Source organism: Lemur catta, chromosome 21 (assembly GCF_020740605.2).
Source record: "Lemur catta isolate mLemCat1 chromosome 21, mLemCat1.pri, whole genome shotgun sequence".
NCBI lineage: Eukaryota > Metazoa > Chordata > Mammalia > Primates > Lemuridae > Lemur > Lemur catta.
Genome location: NC_059148.1, coordinates 10,356,400 through 10,379,608, shown reverse-complemented (window position 1 = coordinate 10,379,608; position 23,209 = coordinate 10,356,400). Strand labels below are relative to the sequence as shown.

At 52.3% G+C, this 23,209-nt stretch overlaps 1 protein-coding gene and 2 gene segments (V, D, J or C); all 3 read right to left on the bottom strand.

Moving 5' to 3' along the window:
* The window catches only part of LOC123625663 (immunoglobulin lambda-1 light chain-like), a 995,149-nt gene that overhangs the window by 454,008 nt on the left and 517,932 nt on the right, over positions 1 to 23,209 (bottom strand). The window lies entirely within an intron of this gene.
* The window catches only part of LOC123625660, a 636,038-nt gene that overhangs the window by 407,408 nt on the left and 205,421 nt on the right, over positions 1 to 23,209 (bottom strand).
* LOC123625661 overlaps positions 1 to 23,209 on the bottom strand; it is a 628,644-nt gene that overhangs the window by 413,110 nt on the left and 192,325 nt on the right.

Genomic DNA, 23,209 nt, shown 5'->3' with positions numbered 1-23,209 from the left:
GGATTAATAAACAGGAAGTGCTGTGAGCAGCGCCTGCCGTGTAGTAAACACGTATGAATGTTCATTCCTCCTCCCACCACTGTCCTGATCCCACCCTCATGCTTATTACAGCACAAGGGCGCTGGGGGCAGAAGAAGGAGGGAGAAGAGGAAAAGAGAAAAGCTCTGGGTTTGGACATTTGATACCGGCAATACTTCCTTGCAACAGCAACATGTGCGTGTACACACACACACACACACACACACACACACATGCACACACATGTACACACACGGCACTGTGACCTGTAAAGTTGGCAACATGCAGCCTGGATGGGCGGCTGTGGATGGAAGGTTGTTAGGGCTGGGCTGGTGCCACTGAGGGTCAGAGACACTGAGGCCGAGGGAACAGGGCCCCTGACACTGTTCCCTCCAGCTCAGTCCACTGAGGCACGAGGGGGAGGGGAGCAGGCTCTTAGGCTACAAAGGCCACAGCAGAGCTGAGCTGGGCTCAGGACACCAGGACCCGCAGTTGCAGGAGAGAAGCAGATGAGCCCAGTGGCCTGGGGGGCTCTGTCAGGGAGGCAGCTGCACTGAGCCCACCCCCTGAGGAACTGGGGTTCTCCCCTGGCTGGGAGTCATGGCAGCAGCTCTTGTCCACGTGCCAGAGATGTGCTCGCTCTGGTGATGGTCACAGAGCGTGGATGGACCCTGGACACGCAGGGAGCACTGACAGCTGGTGGCTAACACAGTTCATAAGAGCGGGACACCCTGGTTTGCTGTCTGTGGAACCAGCCTGGGCGTCTACTCGGGATGAGGGACGTGGTGAGGTTGTTGCTCCTGAAACAGCAGAAGAGAAAGTGTCCTTCATTCCAGCCTCCGAAAGAGAGAGAGAGAGAGAGAGAGAGAGAGAGAGAGTGAGTGTCTGTCTTTGAGCCATCAGGTCTGGGTGGTTGGTGGCAGTCCTGGCCAGCAGGACAGACCCCCTAGGGACAGTATGTTCAGGGCACCACCTGCAGGGCTGGGCTCCTTGCAGATGCCTTTGTCTCTAGGCCACAGTCCCCTGGGGAGGGCCCTTCCTGTCCTGGGTGTTCCTCCCCCAGCTGGTCTGACTTCCCTCCCCAGGAGCCTGTTGCAGCCCAGGCAGCAAACAGTGTCCCCTGTCACCTGAGACCCTCTCTCCCAGGCCTGCCCCTCTGGGCCCTGGGTGGGGTCTCTCATCACACTCACGGGCCACCGTCCAGCTCCCGCCAGTCTGCTGAGGATCGAGGTCCTGGGCAGGGAGGGGTGGCCCAGGACCCGGGGCCAGAGCCCCTTCAACACCCTTCAGATGGGCTCAGCCTGCCCTTCCCGCCCCGCCTGCAGCGCCCCCTAGTGGATGCAGGCGCAGCCCTGGGTCTGCAGCTCCTCTGCTGCCCTCTCTGGCTGACCCCACCTGGGACAGGTGCTGAGACATGGCCAGGTGGCAGGAGACAGCCCTGGGATGCTCAGCTCAGCTCCCAGGCCTGGATCTTATGTCATTTAGGTCTGTTGTTCCTTCCCCTCTGAAACCCTCTGGGCTCTCTTTTCCCCATCTGAGTCCAATTTTCATGAGTGGGTCAGTAATAATTGCTGCCAACTAATCCCCACCTAGGATGTGTTGGGCTGTGTGTTACATACATGATAAACACGATCACATGAGCTCTTGCCCAGCCTCTTGTTTTCCAGGAAGTTTCTTCCCTCTCAGTGAGGAGGGATTTCCAGGAGTTGAATAACTCACAGCCACACAGCAGCAGGTGACAGAAATGGGTCTCAAGGACAGACCCTCTGCCTGCAACCCGAGCCCTAGAGGACTGTGTTATTCCTGTGACCTCTACCAGTGACGACATGCAATCTGTGTCACACAGGACTGATGGAGGCTGCAGTGCGACTCCAACCCTGCAGTCTGAGGTGCTTCCCTGTCACCAGCAGCAACTCTGGGAGCTGCCCCCCTGCTCTTGGGGTCATTACTGCTCAGTTGCCCGTGGCCGTGACCCTGCTGTGCCTTTGCTAAATCTGCTCTTTGCTGCCCTCCCAGCAGCAGACCCGCTGCTTCCTTCCACCCAGTGAGAGGCCACTGCAGGGGCTGCTGTGCCATTGTAGTCAACAAAACTATGTCCCTGTGTTGTGCAAAAGACATCCCCTTTCAGGAAGCCAGATCCCACCTGATGGCTTCACACTGACACTTCTGGTGGGGACAAGATCATTCATCCCCAGGGTCAGGGGCTGGACTGCAGGTGATGCTCACACATGGGCCCCGAGCTCTCTGCCATTAGTCAGAACTGGTACTTGGTGCTGCTAGAGATGGCAAGACTGAAGAGACAGCCTCTCTGTGCCCTGTCCCTGTGCATGCTGAGACATGGAAGTGGTATGGAGGTGTTGATACTGACTGTCCCTATGTTTACAGCCTTGTGTTGGGGGAACCTCTTTGTAACAAATCCGAAGAAACCACAAATCTGAATTGTCCCATCATTTGCAGGTTGTGGAGAGGTCCACCCTGGCTGCACGGGCAGCTCTGGGGGACATTGTGGATAGCACACACTCCTCCTGCCCCAGAAGGAGCGACACAGGGTCTCGAGCCTCCTCGTGTCCCACAAGCACATGCTGCAGTGTCAAATGTGAGCCACCCTGTGCTCTGTAAACACACAGTCACTGCTGTACTGAGACACAGGCCCTCCCTCCCAGAGCAGAGGCTGCCATGACGGGAGGCATTAGATGTCATATTACATGTGTTAAGCGTGTTGCAAAAGGGGACATGCTGAGTCCTATGGGAACATGCAGCAAGAGCCTCTCACTAGTCTTGAGCCCCGGGGGTGGCCTCCCTGAGGAAGGGCCTTTTAAACAGAGACACGAAGGCTGATTTGGGGATGAGCAACTGAGGATTGTTCCAGAGAGAGCGAGGAGGGGCAGGGAGCTGAGACACACTGTCGGGAGGGGGAAGTGCGTCATTACCAAGTGCAAGGTGCCCTCAGGGCCTGGCACACCTGGGTCCTGTGGGGCTGAAAGGATGCAGGTGACAGTCTGAGCCCGACCCCACATGGGCTGGCCCCCTCCCCAGCCATTTGCATCCTGCAGTAACTTGTAAATCAGCCACCTCAGCTGTCCCCTGTCCTCTCCTTGGTAAGGACAGTAGAAGAAATATCTGGAAAGCTGAAAAGAAAGGCCTGTCCCAGTGCAAAGTAGATGAAAGTAGCTGGAGGCAGGATCCCAAGGTGACAGCCCTGAACTGTCCCCACTTGCACACGGAGCCACCTGTCCATCACACATGGCACCTCTGCTGAGCAGGTCGAGAGTGTGTCTGAGCACACAGGCCTCAGGCGGGGACTGAGCCTCTGCTCTCAGGTGTCCTCAATGAGCTGATGCTCCCAAGCTCTCAGCTCCGCACATGGTGGGACAGAGTTGGAGGCCACATTGCCTCAGCCTTGAACCTGAGAGATGTCCCATTCCAGGGGAGGTGACAGGGAACTCTGGGACAGGACACCAGCAGAAGCTCAGCAGGGGTCTGTTCTCACTTCCTCATCACGTGGGAGGTGCAGACAGAGCCCCTCCCCCACCCTGCAGGGGAGCAGCAGCAATAACCCCCCTGGTCCCCGGGCTCCTGGGGTGCTCAGGGGAGCTGCCCTGTCAGACCTGGGGCCTGGGCAGCGTCTGGGGTCTCTGAGTTTTGCTTCTTGACCCCTCAGCTGTGCGGGCTCTGCCCTGTTCTGTGGGTAAAAGGAGACGCAGCTGTGACCCCAGAGCTGCTGCTGCTCCAGCACAAGAGACGGGACCGACTGTCAGGGGTCCAGGAGCAGGAGGGGCTGAGTCAGCACAGCCAGGGCCCCAGGCCTGAGGGGAGGACACGTGTGGGGTGGCCAAGGGCACGGCCAAGCCTGGGGAGCTGGTGCTGTGAGTTGGATGTTTGTCCCTCCACACTCAGGGGGAAATGTGATCCCCAGTGTTGCAGGGGGGGCCTAATGGGCCGTGCTGAGGTCACGGGGGCAGATCCCTCGTGGGTAGACGAACACCCTGCCTTGGGGACAGTGAGTCTCACTCTGTTAGTTCCTGAGAGACCTGGTCGTTCGGAAGAGCCCGACGTCTCCCCACTTCTCTTGCTTCCTCTCTCCCCATGTGATCTCTGCACGTGCCGAATCCCTTCTCCTCTGCCATGAGTGGAAGCAGCCTGAGGCCCTCAGCACATGCAGTTCCCAATCGTGACCTTTCCAGCCACTAGAATGATGGGCCAAATAAGCCTTTATTCTTATAAAAGAATAAAGGGATAGAATATAGCAGAATGGATCCCTTTCCTTCTAAAATCTGATGAAAGAGGAAAACACTGTGGGTCTCTAGGACAGGGACAAGGCCATCGGAGACACATTCCATCCCATCAACATGTCCACTCCTATGTGACGGGCACTGGATTAAAGTGACAAGTTGTTTGGATTTAAAATGTAACCAAATTTATGGGAAAACTACAATTCATTAGAGACCTGGCGTGCTTTGCCTGTTTCTTGGGTTGCATTGAGAAAGGGACTGAGTGAGTTGAGACCAAGGTCACAGTCATTGCCCAGAGGGTGTGTGAGAGTGAGAGACAGGCTGGGGGAGGTTTCTGTCCCACATCCCCATCTGTCTGTGTCACTGTGAGTCACTGCCAGCTGCTCCCACTGCATGAGCTCTGGCACAGTAATAGTCAGCCTCGTCCCCGGCCTGGGCCCCGCTGATGGTCAGGGTGGCCGTGTTCCCTGAGCTGGACCCGGAGAACCTCTCAGGGATCCCCGAGGGCCTCTCACTATCGTCATATATCACCAGCACAGGGGCGTGGCCTGGCTTTTGCTGGTACCACTGCACATATTCCTCATCCAGTTTGTCCCCAGAGCAGGTGACCCTGGCCGTCTGTCCCGGGGACACTGACACCAAGGGTGGCTGTGTCAGCTCATAGGAGGACACAGGGCCTGCGAGACAGAAGAGTAGAAAGAGGTTAAGAGGGAAGGACCCGTTCTCAAGGAGTTTAACCCAAAGGCTGAGTCTGCCGTGGGCTTAGGGTTTGGGGCAGGCCCAGCTTGGGGTCCTGTGGGGGCTGAGCCTGGGGCAGGGCCTGGGTCAGCACCTGTGCAGAGAGTGAGGAGGGGGAGCAGGAGAGGGGTCCAGGCCATGGTGACACCCCAGAGCGCTGCCTCTGAGCTCACAGCACAGCTGGGCTCCCCCAGGCCTCTCTTATTCCCTCTCAGGCCCTGTGGGGCAGGGAGTCTTTGGTGTTTATGCAAATTCACATCCCCTGTCCTCCCCCTTGTCCCTCACCCAGCTGTGGGGGCAGCACAGGGACTGAGCAGGAAGGGGTGGGGCCCCAGCTTCCTCCATGTGCTTCTCAGGTCAGCAAAACAGCCTCTGCCTCCAAGGCCTGAGACCATAGTCACCTTCCTGGGGACTGACCCCATGACCCCTGTCCCAACCGTCCTGGCTGTGATCTGTCCTGAGCCAGGCTCAGCAGGGCCATGTCCCTTCCAAGAGCCTGGCCATGGGGCTGAGCTGGGCGCTGAGATAACTGACCACACCTGACCCGGCATAAGGGGGACCCAGACCATCCTCTTCCTCCTCCTCCATCTCCCCTCTGGGTCCCCAGACTCACCTTGGCCCATCCTGGTCTTTTCATGTAGATGATTTACCGGGCTGTTAGGGTACTGGACAGGGATTTCTGATACCATAGTTTGGTCATTTAAGCAGCACAACATCTAGTCTCATTTCTCCCCTGGTGTTGCTCTCTCAGTGAGATTCCCATCCGCACGGTAGACCAGCATTTGTCACCATCAGCTCTTCCATTCTTTATTTTTTCTTGTCAATCAATGTTTTATGAAAACTTGAAAAAAGCAACAGAAACCCACCTCCCTGAGGTTCCAACTTCAGGCCCCGTGATCTTTGTTAGGGTCCCGGGGTCAGGGTCTCTGCACAGGGTGTGAGCTCTGGAGGGGGGTGGTCAGTGGTCCCTCCACCCACAGAGATCCTGTCACTGAACACAGGCCAGCCCCGAGGTCAGAGCTGAGACGGCAGGCAGGCGAGAGTCCCCTTCCCTCTGGGCAGAGTCTCCCATGGGCAGCAGCGGAGGCTCCATCCAGGACCAGGGTCCCGACTGTCCAGCCCTGACCCCACCTGAGCACAGGAGCTGCGGCCTGAGGGCTGCGTCCGCCTGGATCGGGGACAGGCAGAGGGAGGAGTGGCCGGGGCGACTCCGCCAGTGCCCAGGACAGAGGCTCAGCTCCCAGGACCACAGCTGGACAGGGAGGACAATGCCCTTAGCGTGGGCAGGAGGCTCAGGCCACCTCCTGGGGAAGGACCAGGCCCTGGGAGCCCTGTCCCCTCACACTGTGTTCCCCTCACAGAGCACCCTGACCTCAGGAATCCCAGGCTGTGGGAGCTGCTGAGGCTGACACTTGGTCACAGGCCCCTCCAGCTGCGTTTTCCAGGTGAGACAGTCCCTGTGCCCTGGCTCACGTCAGTGTCCTGGGGTAATGCTCAGTCTGACCCTCAGAAGGTGTTCTTCTGCAGCCCAAGGGGACAGGATGGACTGTCCTGCCTTCCAGTCTGAGGACTGACTCTGGGACATCTGTTGCCCCAGGCTGGCCTCCCCCTCAGGCCCCACCTGGGCAGCCCCAGCCTCTCTCCTGCTGCTCCAGCTGCAGCTCTGCCGCCCCTTGGCAGGACCAGGACACCAGTCTCACCTGGGAGCTGTCAGACATGGAGAGTCTGGGCACCCCCAGCCCTGCGGAGGCTGCGTCTGCATCTCAGGGAGACCCCTCAGGGGATCTGTGACCTCGTGGACATGTCAGAAGCTCTGGTCTGAGCCACAGTTGGGAATCTCAGTTCCTCTGCTTTGAACAAGCCCTTTCTCGGCCACCTGGCTCTGGTGCTTAACTGCCCTGCCCTCAGCACGCTGGGCTGGGTTCAGACACTGGACCCCGCAGGATGGGAAGAAACGTTGTAAAAACAGACGCTTTTACAGTGTACTTGGGCGGTGTGTTGGGGAGGGGACGACATCCCAACGAGATGCCCAGGTAGCGATAGGTGGTCCCTGCCGTGTCCCTTACCCCCACTCAGCTCCAGTCGCTCTGCACTTTCCTTGTTTCTCAAACATGTTCTGTTCCCTTCTATGTTGGAGCCCATACATGTTTTTCTCTTTGAATGAAGCCTTTCCTGTTGTGACCTCACTCCTCAAATAACACCTGCCGAAATCCTAATCTTCCTTTCAGTTGCCTGTATCCATCACTGTCAAAGAAATAGTCTCAGACCACAGGGGATCTGGAATCACAAAATTACAATCCTTCAGCACGTATTGGGAAGCCCCTCACCGATGGCTATGGGATATTCAGAATCTCTGCACGGAATAGAATCCGCTCCTGTATCTCCTCCACAAAGCTGACCTTTCCTGAGGCTCTAAGAGGAGCAGAAAAACAAGCATCGCTGTTTGCATAAAACATTTGATGTGACTGTTGAGATGAGCATGTGGTTTTGTCCATTATGTTATGAACATGGGGCTTAATTGATTTCTACATGATAAGACATGCTTACAACCCTACCATAAATACCACTTGGTCATGGTGCTTAATATATTTCTGTTGACAGATTCATTTTGTTATTAATATTATTTGTTGAGGCTTATTTATATCGATCTTTGTAGAGATTATTTGTCTGCAGTTTTCTTTGGATGTCTCTCTCTGCTTTTGGTTAATATCTTAGAATTAGCCCCTTAGAATCAGTTGTTAAGATTTCTCTTCTGTTTTTTGGAAGAGTTAAGGAATAATTCCTATTAATCGTTCTTTAAACATTTGGTAGAATTCACCAACGACCCTTCTGTTCCCGGGACTTTCCCCATGGGAGGTTTTTAATTACTAATTTACTCTCTTTATTTGTTATAGTTTTAATCAGATTTTCTATTTCCTCTTGAGCGAGTTTTGTGTGTTTCTAGGAATTTTTCCATTTCATCTAATTTTTTTGACATGCAGCATCCCATAGTTTTCTTGCACAATTCTTACTTCTTCAATGTCACTGTTTGGAGAAGCTACTTTGTGTGATTTCTATCTTTTTAACTTTGAGATCCTGATTGCTTGGTGTGCCCTGCAGAATGTTCCATGTGCACTGGAAATGAGTATTTACCCGCTTTTGTTGCATGGAATTTACTGTTATTGTCTCCTAAGTCTCTTTGTTCTGTCCTGTAGTTTGTCTTTTACGTCCATATTCATGTGCGTTTCTGTATGTATCCGTGCGGTTCCCGTGTCTGATTTTTCATTTCTGTATAGACTCACATTTACATCTAGTATCGTTTTCTTTCTGTCTCGGGAGCATCCGGTATTATTTCTTATAGAGAATCTGTGGGTCATCAATTCTGCAAGTATTTTTATGGTTAAATAAGTTTTATTTTGCTTTCATTGTTCAAAGATATTTTTACTGAGCAAAAAGTACATGATCGACAGTTTTTTCTTTTTTAGAAATATTTATTGATACACAATAATTGTACATATTTCTGGGGTACCTGTGACATTCTGATAAATGCCCACACTGCATCATAAAGGCATCAAAATTTCTAGGCTATCCACCACCTCTGGCATTTGCCATCTCTCTGTGCCGGGAACGTGTCAGACCTTCTCTTCTCACTACTCTGGAGTATCCAGTAAATTATACTCACACTACTGTGACGTGGGAAACTGGAACTCACTCCTGTCATCTAACTGTCTGTTTATTCCCACTAACCACCCTCTCTACACACCCCCCCCCCCCCCGTCCCATCTCCCTGGCAACCATCCTCTACTCGCTGCCTGCAGGAGATCAAGTCTGCTTTCTCCCACATGAGGAGGAACACGTGACATTAGTCTTTCTCTGCCGGGCTCATTTCACGTCACACAATGACCTCCAGTTCCACCCGTGTTGCAACTGGTAGAGTTTTATTCTTTTTCTTGATTCAATTTTATTTTATGGTGTGTAGATGCCATAATTTCTTCATCAAGTCCTCTGCTGATGACACGTAGATGGATTTTGCGTCATTGCCATTGTGAATAATGCTGCAGCAAACACGTGGGTGAAAGTACCACTTAGATACACTGACGAGCTTTCCTTTGGGTAAATACCTGGTGGTGAGATCGCTGGACGGCCCTTTGGGACCAAACCAAGGTGCACCTTCCATATATTGACTTATTATTTCACAGGTACTTCCTGTCTCCCTGAAATGTACAAAACCAGACTGAATTCCCACCACAGTGAGACCACAGGCTCACGCCTTCTTCAGTGTGCCTGTCTGGGCCATGGTCACACACATATGGTTCTGAATAAACCTCTCTAAATTATTTTACACACTTGGGGTTCTTTTCCATTGACAGCAGCTTGAAGATGTCCTACAACTCAACATTGCTCTATTTACATATTTTTCTTTTCTTTTTCTTTCTTTCATTTTGAATAACTTCCAATACTATATCTTTAAGTTGACTGATAGTTTCTTTTGCAGCATCTACTCTGCAATCAGTCCATTTCAGTGTATTGTTTATATTGAGACACAGTCTCACTCTGTTGCCAGGGCTGGAGTGCAATGGTGTCACCATATCCCACTGCAACCTCAAACTCCTGGCCTCGAGCCATCCTCCTGCCTCAGCCTCCCAAAGTGCTACGATTACAAGTGGGAGCCACCATGCCTGGCCCTGTGTATTTTTTATCACAGACATTTTATGGATCATTTCTGAAAGTGTAATTTGGGCCTTTTAATGTTTTTCATATATCCATTTAACACTTTCAATCAATCCTCTACCCTATAAACAAATGGAATATAATTATAGTCCTGCTTTTACATCCCTGCCCAAAATGTCTACCATCCATGCAATTTCGGGGCTGCTTTGGACTGATAACTTTTCTGCTCATTATACCCCATATTTTCTTGCTTCTGTAACCCCAAATAAATGACTGAGGCAAAAATTTCCATCAATGGAGGTTTATTAAGCCAATACTACCAGGACTCCCCCCAAAGCAGAAACCCACAGACAAGCCATCACTGCTTTCCCTAAGGAGAGGCTGGAACCTTTGGCATTTGAAAGGCTTCCAGACAGAAGGGGGAAGGCAAGGGGAGGGGGCTAAGGGAGAGAGTTTGCCTTCTTGTGTGGCCCAAGACATCTACATCTTACATGAAGAAGGGAGTGAAGGAAGCAGCAATTGTCTAGCTGTCCCTGCAGGGGCGGAAGGATGTCTGTTTCTGTCTTCCTGTTCCCCCACTGTCTGTGGATGTTCTTGTCCCTGGCAGGAGTTTCCTCCCACACACGTGCTCTTTGGTGCTGTGAATATTCGCAGACTGCAGAGCCCTCTCTTCCCTCCAGACTGTTTGACACTTTCCCCTGGGACTGTGTATTGTTTGTTTTCTAGTTTTTGAATTCCTGGCAGTCATACCCAGATGGAGAATTCCGTGCAGCAAGGTTGGGGATGTTTCCCAGGAGAGAAGTGTGGGGGCACGACTGGGACCGGGTTGCAGCTGTGCACTCAGCTGGGAGGCACTTCGAGGTCATCCTAAACTAAGACCCGACACTTGGATCTGGGCATCAGGCAGTCACTGCTCCTGAACCGCACCACGAAGGGGGCATATTGGGAAAGGCGGCTCCCGGCAATTGTGGCATTTTCCAGGGGGGGAGCAGCTGTGATACACCAGGCTCCCAGCCCATCGTGTGGCTGGGTGGGTGGGTGAGCCCCGAAACGGGGGTCTGGGTGGACTCCACAGCACCCACTGTGATGGGCTTCCCTGTTGAGAGTAGCAGGAGCTCTGAGAGCTGGGCTTGAGGGCGTCAGTCAGACATGAGCGGTTCAGAGGGACAATCTGTGTTATCTGGGCCACAGAGTAGAGGCAGTGGCTTCAGCTCAGGGGCCACACATAGGGACATCCAGGGACCTTGACCACTCAGTGGGCATCTCCCTCTGACTGGCCTTCCTTCAAGTCATCCTAAGCCAAGTCCCACCCTGGCCCAGACAACACCAGGACAGCCTGGTCCTGCAAGCCCCAAATCCACCCCTGACCCACCCTCTGCTGAGCCTGTCTGGAGGGCTGGAGGGACGGGAGGCCTGGGGGTCTCAGATCTGAGTGAACTGGGCCTGCCCTGCCCATGGCTGTGACCAAAGTCCTCTTCAGGCTGGAGGGAGAGTGTGTCACAGACGAGGAGGGGTTTATGTCTCACTTCCCCATCTGCCTGTGTCACTGTGAGGTTATAACCACTGCTGTCCCATGACTGGCAGTAATAGTCAGCCTCATCCCCGGCCTGGGCCCCGCTGATGGTCAGGGTGGCCGTGGTCCCTGATTTGGAGCCAGAGAATCGCTCAGGGATCCCTGAGGGCCGCTGGTTGTTACTATAGATGAGCAGCACAGGGGCCTGGCCTGGCTTCTGCTGGTACCAGCCTGTATCATAGCTTCTTAAGGTGTCTCCCTGGCAGGTGATGCTGGCCGTCTGTCCCAAGGCCACAGACACTGCAGGCACCTGAGTCAGCTGAGAGGCCACAGAACCTGCAAGAGAGGACAGGAGAGGTGAGTCTGGGGGTGAGGGTCTCAATCCCAGAGGGCCCCACACCCTGCAGCATCCCCTGTGCTGAGCTGAAGGTCAGGGCCAGGCTGATCCCTGGTGCTGTGGGGCTGAGCCTGGGGCAGCACCTGTGCAGAGAGTGAGGAGGGGGAGCAGGAGAGGGGTCCAGGCCATGGTGACACCCTAGAGCTCTGCCTCTGAGCCCGCAGCTGGGCAGGGACCTGCAGGGCTGTCTTATCACAGGAGGGGAGTCTCTTCATGCAAATCTACTTCCTTCCCTCTTGTGACTTCTTGGGTGGTTCTCTGGTGACCAGAGGATACAAATCCTTCTTCATTTTCCAAAGTGTCAGAGATGTTGTCTACGCCCTGAGCCTGAGGGCCTCGTGCTGGTAATTTCTGAAGCTCATTAAAGGGCCACGTGGGTGTCAGGAATGGAGAGTGTATTTCACCTCATAGAAGGGCCTGGAAGGAAGCATCAGTCATGCCCTTTGCCCCTGAGCTCTACCAGGGGACTCTGAGCTACTCCTGTCCCCAAAGCAAGGCCCACAGTGCCCCCTCGTGTCCACTTGAGGAATGTCACCTACGTGTGTCAGATCATGCACAGTGTCTACTCCTGAGCACTTACTATGTGCCACATGCACTGGTGAGTGACTTACACGTGTAACCTCAGGAAGATTTTCACAGTGTGGGAGAGCAGGACTAGGAGCCTGTGCCCAGGGCCCAACCTTCATTAGGGATCAATGTTGGGAGATGAAATGTTTCTCCCCAGGTCCCCCAGACAGCAGAGAGTGGAGTCAGGATCCCTCCAGGAGACTCACCTGGGAGTCTGAACTTCCACCCTCCCTGCCCTGCCCCCACCTGAGCCCTGACTCCTGCTTCCCCTCATCCCAGACCTCAGGGTCCCTAGATGTCCTTTGCTAGTGCTGCCATCACAGAGTACCAGACACCCAGTGGCCTGAACAGCAGAAACACCTTGTGGCAGTTCTGAAGGCGGAATCCAAGACAACAGTGTCAGTAGGTTGCTTTCTCCTGAGTTCTCTGTCCTTGGCTTGCAGGGGGTGACCTTCTTGCTGTGACCTCACAGGGTCTCTGCTCTGCATGGTCATCCCTGCTGCCTCATTTCTGTGTGTCCAAACTGTCTCTTCTTAAGAAGACACCTGTTGGATGGATGGGGACCCACCGTAATGTCCTCATTGTCACTTAATCAGCTCTTTACAGACCCTGTGTCCAAAATTCAGTCCCACACTGTGGGTAGGAGCTTCATCATATGAATCTGAGGGGAACATGGTTCCCCAATAACCTTCCACCATGTGGACTCCCCAGAATCAGGTCTGTCTCACTTGTGAAATACACGCATCCCCACCCCAACAGCCCCAAATCCTTCACTAACTCAGCATCCACTGTGAGACCCAAATCTCATCTGAATATCACCCAGATCAAGTCTAGGTGGGACCCAGGTCTGATTCAGCTGAAGCTTTTAAAAACAAGAGCTTTGTAGAGTTTCCCCTGCCCTCCCTGTTATAATCTGAGTATTTGGAAAACTCAAAGCTCCCAGTAGATTTGCTAAAACTGAAATACATGGAACAAGAAGTATCAGCATGGTGTGTGAGTTAGATGCGGGGTCATCCTGTGTGTGCTCTCTTAATATCATTAAAGTAATAATTCAAAAGCCCATGAAAATGAATTTTATAAGCAGTCATCATGGTATATCTTAGCAATGTATAGAAAAGAGCCATAGTTGATACAGAAAATGAAATTTGAAATACCAAAAATCGTATGGTTTGAAGAGGCTAATATATCCCAATTGACTAAGACGAATCCTAGTCAGAAACAGTAGAGTCAAAAGAAAGTGAATCTCCCATGTGCGTCTGAAACTTCCACTTCCAATTCTAGCCTTGAGCGTCAACGTGATGATGTGCAAATAAAGAAACCCAGCAATGGTCACGCAAACACGCAGTGTTTCCCTGGGTGACCTTGAGGTTTCCTTGTGGGCTGAGGGTGCCCTTGGTAGGAGAGAAAGAGGATACACAATGACATGTCCTCATAGCCAGGAGCAGGGGGGAGATTCCGTGTCATTGCAGATGATGACTTGCAACATAGGCACCTGCCCACTATGGAGGTGCCGTTCTTTCCTGGCAGCTTCTTGTGGGATCTTCACAGGTTACTGTGTCAAGCTCTCTGCTTCATTCTCGTGTTAGACTCTAAGTTTTATAATTTTCATCATTGATACAAATACCCAATACAGCTAAAGCTTACACTTCATTGATTTCTTTCTTTCTTTCTTTATAATTCCCAGATCTCTGACCATGTCATTTGGTTTTGGTTCCAGTTATAATGCTGATTTTAAGACCCTTTTCTGAGAGTCTGCACTGGATTATTCCAGATGTTGATACAACCTGGCCTTACCCATTTGTCCCTCCCCCTGATTTTCCATCTAGGGGAGTCTGTTCCTGATGCTGAAATTCTCCCAAAACTCAGAGCAAAACACTAGAGACAAAGTCCTGAGATTGCAGCATAGTACTGTCTGGAGGGGCCCAAAATCCAGTCAGATAAATGAAGAAAGTATCTTCTTATCACAAGCAAGACCTCAGGCCAGACAGTGATCAGACACAGCGTTCCTCACGCAGACAGCTCCACCTAGAACTCTACTTCTAGAAATGCACCGATGGCCACATCCACACTGCAGCCCACAGGAGTCTGCGTGAGACACTCAGTGCTGTGCTGTTTGTAGGATCAGAGTCTTGGTGACAACGCTTAGGGCTGGTTGGTCCAAATATTACCATGAAATGTCCTGCAGCCTCGTAATGAATAATGCCTGGGGTTTCTCGGGAAAGATGTGCTAGAAATGGTGACTGTGACAATCTGAGACATGGAGCACCAGGTCGGGGCCTCAGCCTTCACTCCATCCCATGCACAGTCTCTGGGAAGCAGGGCTAGAGATTGGAACTTGGGCATTTGTGACTTATTGAGGAATGTTCTCCAAAGAAACCAGAAAAGGAGAATGAGGAGGAGGGTGGGGAAGGGACCGAGGTGAAGTCTGGCTGCAGCCTGCTCCTGTGGGGAACTCTGAATGACACCTGCACCCAGGGTGTGTCCACCTTGGAGGCCAGGGAGCAGGGCTTGTGTCCCCTGCAGCAGGTGCTCATTTGCTCTGGGTGGTGGTTGTTGTGCATGTAACTTCCAGACACCCCTTCATGAGCCAACTTAAGCTGAGAACCCCCAGCTCACCTCCAGGGGAGGCTGCTGGCTGGGAGACGGGCACGCCAGCTGTACGATGGTACCAATAGCACAGTGAGTATTTTTCCATCAAAAAATAAGTATGAAATTAGTGGAAGTTGAGGCCTTGGTCAAGGGTGACACTAAGCAGGGGTGCACAGCTGAAGCAGGGCCACCCCAGGGCTGAAAGAGGACAGACACCTCCCCCACCATGACAGGCTGATCCTGGAGCCTTCCCACCTCCACCCTGTGCATAGTCTTCATTATCCCCTGTGGGGGCCACAAAATAGAGAGTGACTTTGTGGAAGGGAAATCGCTCAGGGTGACGAGGGCCATGAGGTCCCACTCCAGCAGCAGTGGACATGCGGCTCTGAACAAGGAGGTGACAGGTGGCACACCTTTTCAGACATGTGTCTGGCAGGAAGCCAAGTCCCAGCGAGTGGGAGAAGCCCGTGTCGCCGTGTTAGGGAGCAGCCAGTCTCATTCTGCAGGCAGTTGCCCATCACGGCAAGGCCAGGGCTGCACAGACCCTCCTGGGGGGTCAGCGGGGACATGCAGTGGTGTCTGCACACAGGGGACCAGCAGGCGTAGAGGGGATACTCCCGTTTCCTGCTCCAGGACGCTCAGACAGCCAGAGAATCCGCCTTCAGCTGGTTGCTGAGCGCCCTGTCAGCTGTGCCCACACAGTGTTTGGGCAACACAGTCACTGGGGAGCAAAGGGGCAAGAGTCACTGTGGACTTGAGTCTATTTCCTCATGTTCTGAGATTTTCATTCCATTAAGATTTAGAGAAAAGAGATAGCATCAATCTCAGGAAGAAGTAATTTGCCAAGTTTTATTATCTACTATGCCTTCCAAATTGTGTCATAACTTCTTCAGATGTTTTTAAATTAACAAACATATTAGGATGGCCTTGATTTTGTGTGTCCCAGCAATGTGCTCTTAAAAGGTCACCCATGTAATGCTCAGGGCCATGCATTTGGGACTGAGTGTGAGGACAGGGGTAGGGAAGGATCCGTGCGAGGACACAGAAGTGACCTTGCTCACCCATAGACACATGAATCTGCTCACGCATAACAGAAACTGAATTGCTTACCCTGAAAGCTCTGGGTTGCTGTAATCAGGGGCAACATTTGGCATTTCCAAGCAGGAGGGGTGGTAGTGACTTCTGACCATTTGTCGAGCTATTGTCTGATCATTAGCTGTGAAAAAGTTGTCTCATCTTACAAAAATGCAAGAAAGACTATAAAGACAACTGCATATTCAATAGAAAAAACAGGGATATCACAAGAAAATATTACAGGTGGACAGAAAGCCCAGCCATTGCCATCATAGCAGGGAGGGCAGGCATGTTACAGAGGCTATTTCAAGAGAGACACACTCTCCTGACGCTGCACTGCACAGATTAGCAGCTGCAGGTATAGTGAACGCAGAGTCTGGAAATGTATTTGGTCAAGATTCTCTATACTGTCCCTGAGCTTTGATCAATTACACATAGAAAGACTAAGAAATCTGTTCCAATATGGAAAGATCTGTTAAAGAGAAATAATTACTGAGTTTCACACTAGCATAGGATTTAGAAGACATGGGGCCCAACTAGCCAGGGGTTAAAAACAAAAAAGAAGAGGAAAATAATAATAGTAATAAATAATAATCAACGTTATCCCAGAGACAATTTGGAAAGGAAAAGTTTGAAGACAGGCCAAGTTCAAACTTCTTTCAGGAAAACTCAGGTTAGGGTCTACCTCTGAGTTGCTTGACAGCCCAAGTGCTGGAGCTGCCAAGATGGCTCAGGTCGCTGGCCAGTGTCCTCTGTCCTGTTCCTCAGTGAAGCCCCTTCTCCCCACCCCTCCCAGGCACGCTGGGGGCAGACCCAGGACCTGATGCTGGGCCAACTTCCCCATGGACCCTTTCCTCTGACTCCCGGATGCTGCCCCCAGTGGGAGCTCTCCCTTTTCCCTGAGCTCACCTACATCTGCCAAAGAGGTCAGGGACAGGGGCTGGTCCCCTCAGACCTGGGCCTGGCTCCCTGCTCTGGCCTCTGAATGCAGCCCCCACTGACAGCTTGGCTGCAGCTTCCTGAGCAACTTGAGCCCGGACCATGGAACCAGCTGCTCTCAAGTTCCTGAGGCACCAAACTAGTAGATCCCAAATATTTCTTTCCTCAACATGGGAAGTTTTAGGAATAATATCCATGCAGCAGTAGACAGCTAATGCACATTTTAAAATAAATTTTTCCCTGTGTATTTAAGGTATACACCCTTCTGTTACAGCATATATCTATAATAAAATGCTGACTTTGTTTTTAATATAATCTATTTAATTGAAATTTTTGAAGTCTAAACATTAATAATAGCTACGTTTAAAAAGTGGCTCACAAATTCCAGAAAATTTAATTATTGCATCCAGCATATTTGAAATTTTTTAAAATTACTTCTCAGAGATAGTAGATTAAGCAGGATTCCAGCTAGAAAGTTACTGTCCCCGTGGAAATTAGACATGGTCCATGTCAATGGGGAAGAGGTCACTCAACGTGACTCTTCCCTGCGAGGCCATTTGGAACCTCCCATCCTACAGGGACACAGTGCACCTGTGGGTGTTTCCAGGACAGGGGTTCAGTGCTGTGAGGGGAGGGGCGATGGTGACAGAGCACAGACTGTGTCACTCAGACACTCCCCCGAGCAGCAGCCTGAGGTTTTGGAGCAAAGAGGAAGAAGAACAAAAAAGCAACATCTTCCCCTTGTATTTATCCCTCCAAAGTACCTTCAGATCTTGTCCCAGGGCTATCTGCTTCAGGACAGACGTGCCAAGGATGAGCCCAGCAGGGAGGGCCACCTGCACTAGAGCCTGGTGGAAACCGGGTTGGGTAAGACGCCGTTTCTGGAGACGTCACTAATGACTCCTCTCCAGGCTGGTCCTCATGGGGTGGGAGACGGGGAGGCGTTTAGGGTGAGGATTTCCCCAAACAGCAGGGGCTGCGCCCAGCAGGCAGCTCCTTGTCACAGAGTCCCCGCCTTTGCAGACTAGAGACAGCTGCACATGTGGGACCACGTCACACAGGTAAGGGGGAGCTGTCATTGTCCTAGATGGTCACCCAGAGAGCAGGTTGGACTTCAGGGAGGGAGAGGAGGGGCTGGGAGGGGAGGGAATCCCCAGGCGTGTGGCCTGCAGCCCCCTCTGCACAGGGAGGGGAAGCGTCTTCAGAGCAGGAGGGGCTGTGAGCTCAGGGCAGGTTTTGGTCTCACTTCCCCAGGAACTTGCACCACTGTGGGGACTGTAACTAGTTCTACGTGAACTGCAGTAATAGTCAGCCTCGTCCTCAGTGCGGAGCCCTGAGATGGTCAGGGAGGCCGTGTTGCCAGACTTGGAGCCAGAGAAGCGATCAGGGATTCCAGATGGCCGGTTACTGACGCTATAAATTAGGAGTTTGGGGGCTGTGCCCGGGTGCTGTTGGTACCAGGAGACAGCATCATAACCCCCAACGTCACTGCTGGTTCCAGCACAGGAGATGGTGGCCGACTGTCCCAGAGTCCCGGACACGGAGGGAGGCTGGGTGAGGGCAGACTGGGCCCCGGACCCTGAAAAGAGGGAGAAACACACTCTGGTGAGTCCGTGCGGGGCCCCAGGGGAGCCTGAGGAGCAGCAGACCAAGGGTCAGCCCAGAGGTCCCCGAGGCCCCTTCCCCGGAGGTGTCACCTGTGCCCTGAGAGAGGAGGGAGAGGAGGAGCAGAGCCCAGGCCATGGTGGAGACCCCCAGAGCGCTGCCCCTGAGCCCAGCGCTGGGCCTGCTCCAGCCTCTCTTATCCCTGCTCAGAGGAGGGGCCTCCATGCAAATCCGCGTCCTGAGCCCCCTCTCCTGCCCGCCCTGCCCTGGGCCTGCACTCGGGGACTTCTGGGTCCCTGGACAGCAGGGCTCAGCTGAGGGGACTGAAACTCACAGTTTGTATATTCTGATATCAGGAACTTCCTTTCTTTCTACTGATTTGCATGGGACAGATAGACCTGCTGAAGTCCCTCAGCCTAGTGAGCTCCTGGCCTTTCAGTGTCCCTGCAGAGATGTGACAATGTTTCTGTGGCCCTCCCAGGCCTGGGCATGCCTTGCAGTGCCCTCTGCTGGGCACCCCCCTCCTGGGTCTCTCTGTGGATAGGAAATGGGGCCCCCACCCCGTGGAGACACCTGCTGTGCTGTTGGTCTCAGGTGTCCCCAGCTGCAGCCCTGTCCCCACCCACCCCCACCCTGTGTGCTGAGGCTTCTGCAGCATCGAGTCCCTCAAGCACATCAGTCACCCCCAGGCCACCCACCCACATGCCCCACAGAACACCCAGGGGCACCTGGGGGAGGAATCCCGTGGAGGGACCAGGAGTTTCAGAACCGGCCACCACCCTGACTTTGAGTCTGCTGCTCTCAATTCTGCCGTTACCACCTGTGAGCAGGTGACTTTTCCCTTCTGGGACCCCAGTTCTCAGCCTGAGAAATGAGCACCACGAAGCCCACTCTGCACCGTCCATGAGCCATGGAGATGTGACCAGAGTGAGACAGGGCAAGCTGGTAACAGACATTGCTGTGTGCACTACAGTGACAGTCACCATGAATCTCTGACTTGTTGAAAGGTTTAATTCCATTTTACTGTGATTCATTTTTTAGGGTCACTGGGATGTTTGTTTCCTGCTTTCTCGGGTTCCCTATCTCAGGACACCCTCGGGCACCACCCAGCTGACCCCCTGGGATGCTGAGGAGGCACCGACGTTCCAGGGACACGTGTGTGTGTTGATTCCCTCAAAGCTTCTCACCGTGTTCAGCTTCTCTTGTTCTCCCTGTTGCCAGTGATGAGACTCCTCTAATATTCTAAGTTAAAATGACTGCTGATGAGTTCAGGTCCCATCTCAATACTGTGACACGCAGGATTCTGTCTCCCCTCCTAGGTTCACTTAGGAAACCACGGCCCTGCGCAGAGCAGCTATTTGAGGACCAGGACAAGTGACACACATGAAAATGGCACCAGCATTTCAAATACCACAGAGTCAATGTCAGATCCCCCGTGTTTCTCTGTGTCCCTGCCCTGGGCTCAAGGCAGCCCCAAACCCAAAGGGCACAAACCTGAGAACAGAAAGGAACCCGCACGTGCCCTCTTGGTCAGGCTTGGGGACAGGAAAGGAAACTCCTGGTGCTCACAGTGAGTCGGGGAGATGCACGTTTTGTTTGCCTTTATTTTTCTCTCTCTCCCCATATCCCAGACTCCCAGATATGCTATGGGGCGGCTGCAGTGACCGTGGATGTAGCAGGAAATTTTCCTTGTTGTTTCAAGGGCTGTTCTCCCTGGAGAGTAACTCAGACCCCTGTGGCATGTTTCTTCTCTCCTCGGGCCCCTGGCCCCTGTAATGGCCTCAATAAGGAAGATCCTGCACTGCCAGGGAAGTAAAGTTCCAATGTCGGGATCAAAGGACCAATAAGAAATAAACTAGGGACTGGGAACACTGAGAATGTGAACAGGGACGAGCTTGGGAAAATGACTGTGTGACTCGTGTATGAATTCTGGCTTCACCCCTACGCTGTGCAGGCCCCGATCTGGGCTACATAGGATGGGATAGACTTTGAGCATGAAAATGGTGGGTGAATCACAATTCAGATCCCTCCTAGAGCACTCAGTGGTGCACACATACAACGGATGTACATACCAGACCAAAGATTGTATTCATATAAATCAAAGTTACATGGAAATCCTCATCCACAGAAAATTGTTTGGAACTTGCAGCCTGAAGTCCCCTTAGTAGTTGCCTGTGCAAACACAACTATCAACGTACAATGTAAAGAACCCAAAGCTTCATGACATAATATTGGGTATGTTGAGGATAGAACCCAAAATTACTTGACATAATAAAAAGCAGGACAACCTCACATGACATGGGAGAGACAATGGACGGATGATTATCCAGAGATGACACAGTTGGCATTATCTGAAAAAGCCTTGGGAGCAGCTAGTATAAAAATACCCCAGGAAATAAGAGCAAACACTGTTGTAATGAATGGCAAGAAACTTTCCAAAAATAATAAATGATATAAAAAAAGATAAAGTGGAGCTGCTAGAAAAAAAAGAAGCCAAAATCAAAACCTACCACATGCTACTAAAACCAGATGAGACATTGCAGTAGAAAACATTAGGGCCTCTGAAGCCATGGCAAGAGAAACTAATCAAAGTAAAACATATAGTGAAAAAAGAACTCACCCCCCAAAGGTAAAAAGGAGCAGTGATCTGTGGGTTGACTGTGGATGCTTTTTGTCCATGGTATTTAATCTCCAAGGGGGAAGACACAAAAGAAGAAATAATGGCAAAGTAACTGACCGAGCCGAGCGAAAGCTGTAACCCATGTTTCAAGCAATTCAATGAAACTGAATAACAGAGATGGAAATCACGTAAGGTTTATTGTCACCAATATTCTTGTTCTGGCAAAAGTGCTTCTAGAGCCCTCTCCAGGCTTCAGTGGCTGCTCAATTGCTAATAAAATTTTGACAATGGAAGTTCATTCCCTGAAGAGTCTATCATAAAATTTCTTTCACTCCCTCCTCTCAGGCTGCACAAGAGCAAATCCAAGAGTAAATTCCTCTCTGCCCATTGTGGGTGCTGGAGTCACATCATGGCACCACAGGTGACTCATGTCCAAAGAGCCTCTGGGGCTGCAGAGAAAATGCACCTGGGGAACCGAGCTGCTGCCCTGACTGAGGGTGGACACACACCTGAGTGTGATCCAGCCTGAAACTCCACTGAGCTGCAGAAAGAGTTTAGGACACACGTTTGCACACAGGGATGTGGGAAACACAGTGGGGAGAGCAACACAGACGTGGAAACAGGGAAGCAGATTGACACGTGTTAACTGCCCTTGTCCTGAGACAGCTCCTTCCCAAATGTGCAGTGACAGCACCAGAGCTGCCGTGCAGGGATGTCAGTGCACTGTGGCTGCAGCAGGGGTGGGGGAGGAGCGACACTGGCAGGGGTGAGTGGAGCTGTGAGAGGGGAAGGTGGGTGTTGGCTCCTCTGCCCCTCCTAGCAGTGAGGCTGAGTCCCAGCTCACTCCTGCCCAGGTTGGGTCTCGACAGGGAGTGACAGTCACCTCTCTGCACGAGGCCAGGCCAGGCAGGGCAGGCAGCGTGGGCACCACGAGGGCACCGTGTGCTCACGAATGCTGAGTCTGTGACCAGCCCTCTGCACTCACCCTTCCCCGTTCCTCCCCTTTATTGTGAGGTCAAAGTGCCCAGCCCATTTCTGAAGAAGCTGACAGTGACAGGATTCTGACAGCACTGGTGTGATCTGAAAGCCGAGATGGACCGTCCAGGTGTGTCTGACCCAGACTCTCACCTGTACTCTCCACTCTGCACCAGGCTGGCCTTGATCGTGAGCCACGACCCCCTGTCCCCATCAGCCCTAAATCCCTGTCCCTCTGCACCTTCCAGGGAGGGGATCTTGGAATATTCCTCAGGAACATTCTGAGCAAAGAAAAAGGAAGTTTGAATCACCCGATCCCTGGAAACGATTCCTGCCAGACATTAGTACCTGGCCACACCCCAGCAGTGGCAGATGCCTGGTGGTGGGGGGTCTATTTTCTCCCCTGTGGTCACCTGCTGCTCAGGGCTTCAGGAGGGCTCTGGTCCCCTCACAGGGAAGCTCAGCCAGACCCTGGCCTGAGTGTGTGATGGGCGTCCTGTCACAGACACGCTGTCCTCTCCTTACCCAGCTGGCTCCCTGCTGGCACTCACTGTCCCAGATCCTCAGCACGTGCTCTTGGGTGACACTTAGTTGACACAATGTAAAGGGAAGCGATGGAGTGACTGACCCCAAATCTGGTTCTGGCGAGTTGCACAGTGACATGGATAGTGTGATCTGGGCAGATGCAGGGGAGGGTGGATGCGGTTTGCATTTCATCTTCCTTCATAAACTGAAAATGTTCATTCCATACACACTTATGTAGGTATGGTACCACTCACAATAAAATCTATAGGACATTGAAATAAAATTGATATAAATCATTTCACCTTCTTAAACTACATAGGGAGGGTCTCAGAACACATACAGAAGTGAACAAAGTTTCCGTGAATAGATATAAAAATAAGGTAAAAGAAGAGACCTCGTGCACATTTTGGAGGTGGTGGCAACCACGTCACCAGGATTGGTGACCAATGAGACAGGGGAAGACAGAGACAGAGCCAGTGGCAGGCACGGCCCCTCCTGCTGCTCTGGACAAGCTGAGGCTGAGGCCGCGGCCCCTCCCTGCCCCTGCAGCTCGTCCCCTGCGTGTCCAGACAGCGGGAGGGGAGCAGGGACGATGCCCCTCAAGGGGGCTCCGGGGAGGCCCCAGGGCGGGAGCAGAGTCAGGATTTCACTGTCTCCAAACATCGTTCCTAACAGTGAATGTTGTATTTTTACTTGATCACGTGCACTGCGGGGATGGTGCGTTTCCATGTCAACAGTCCTGCAAGGGTTCTCTGCCCTGCACTGTG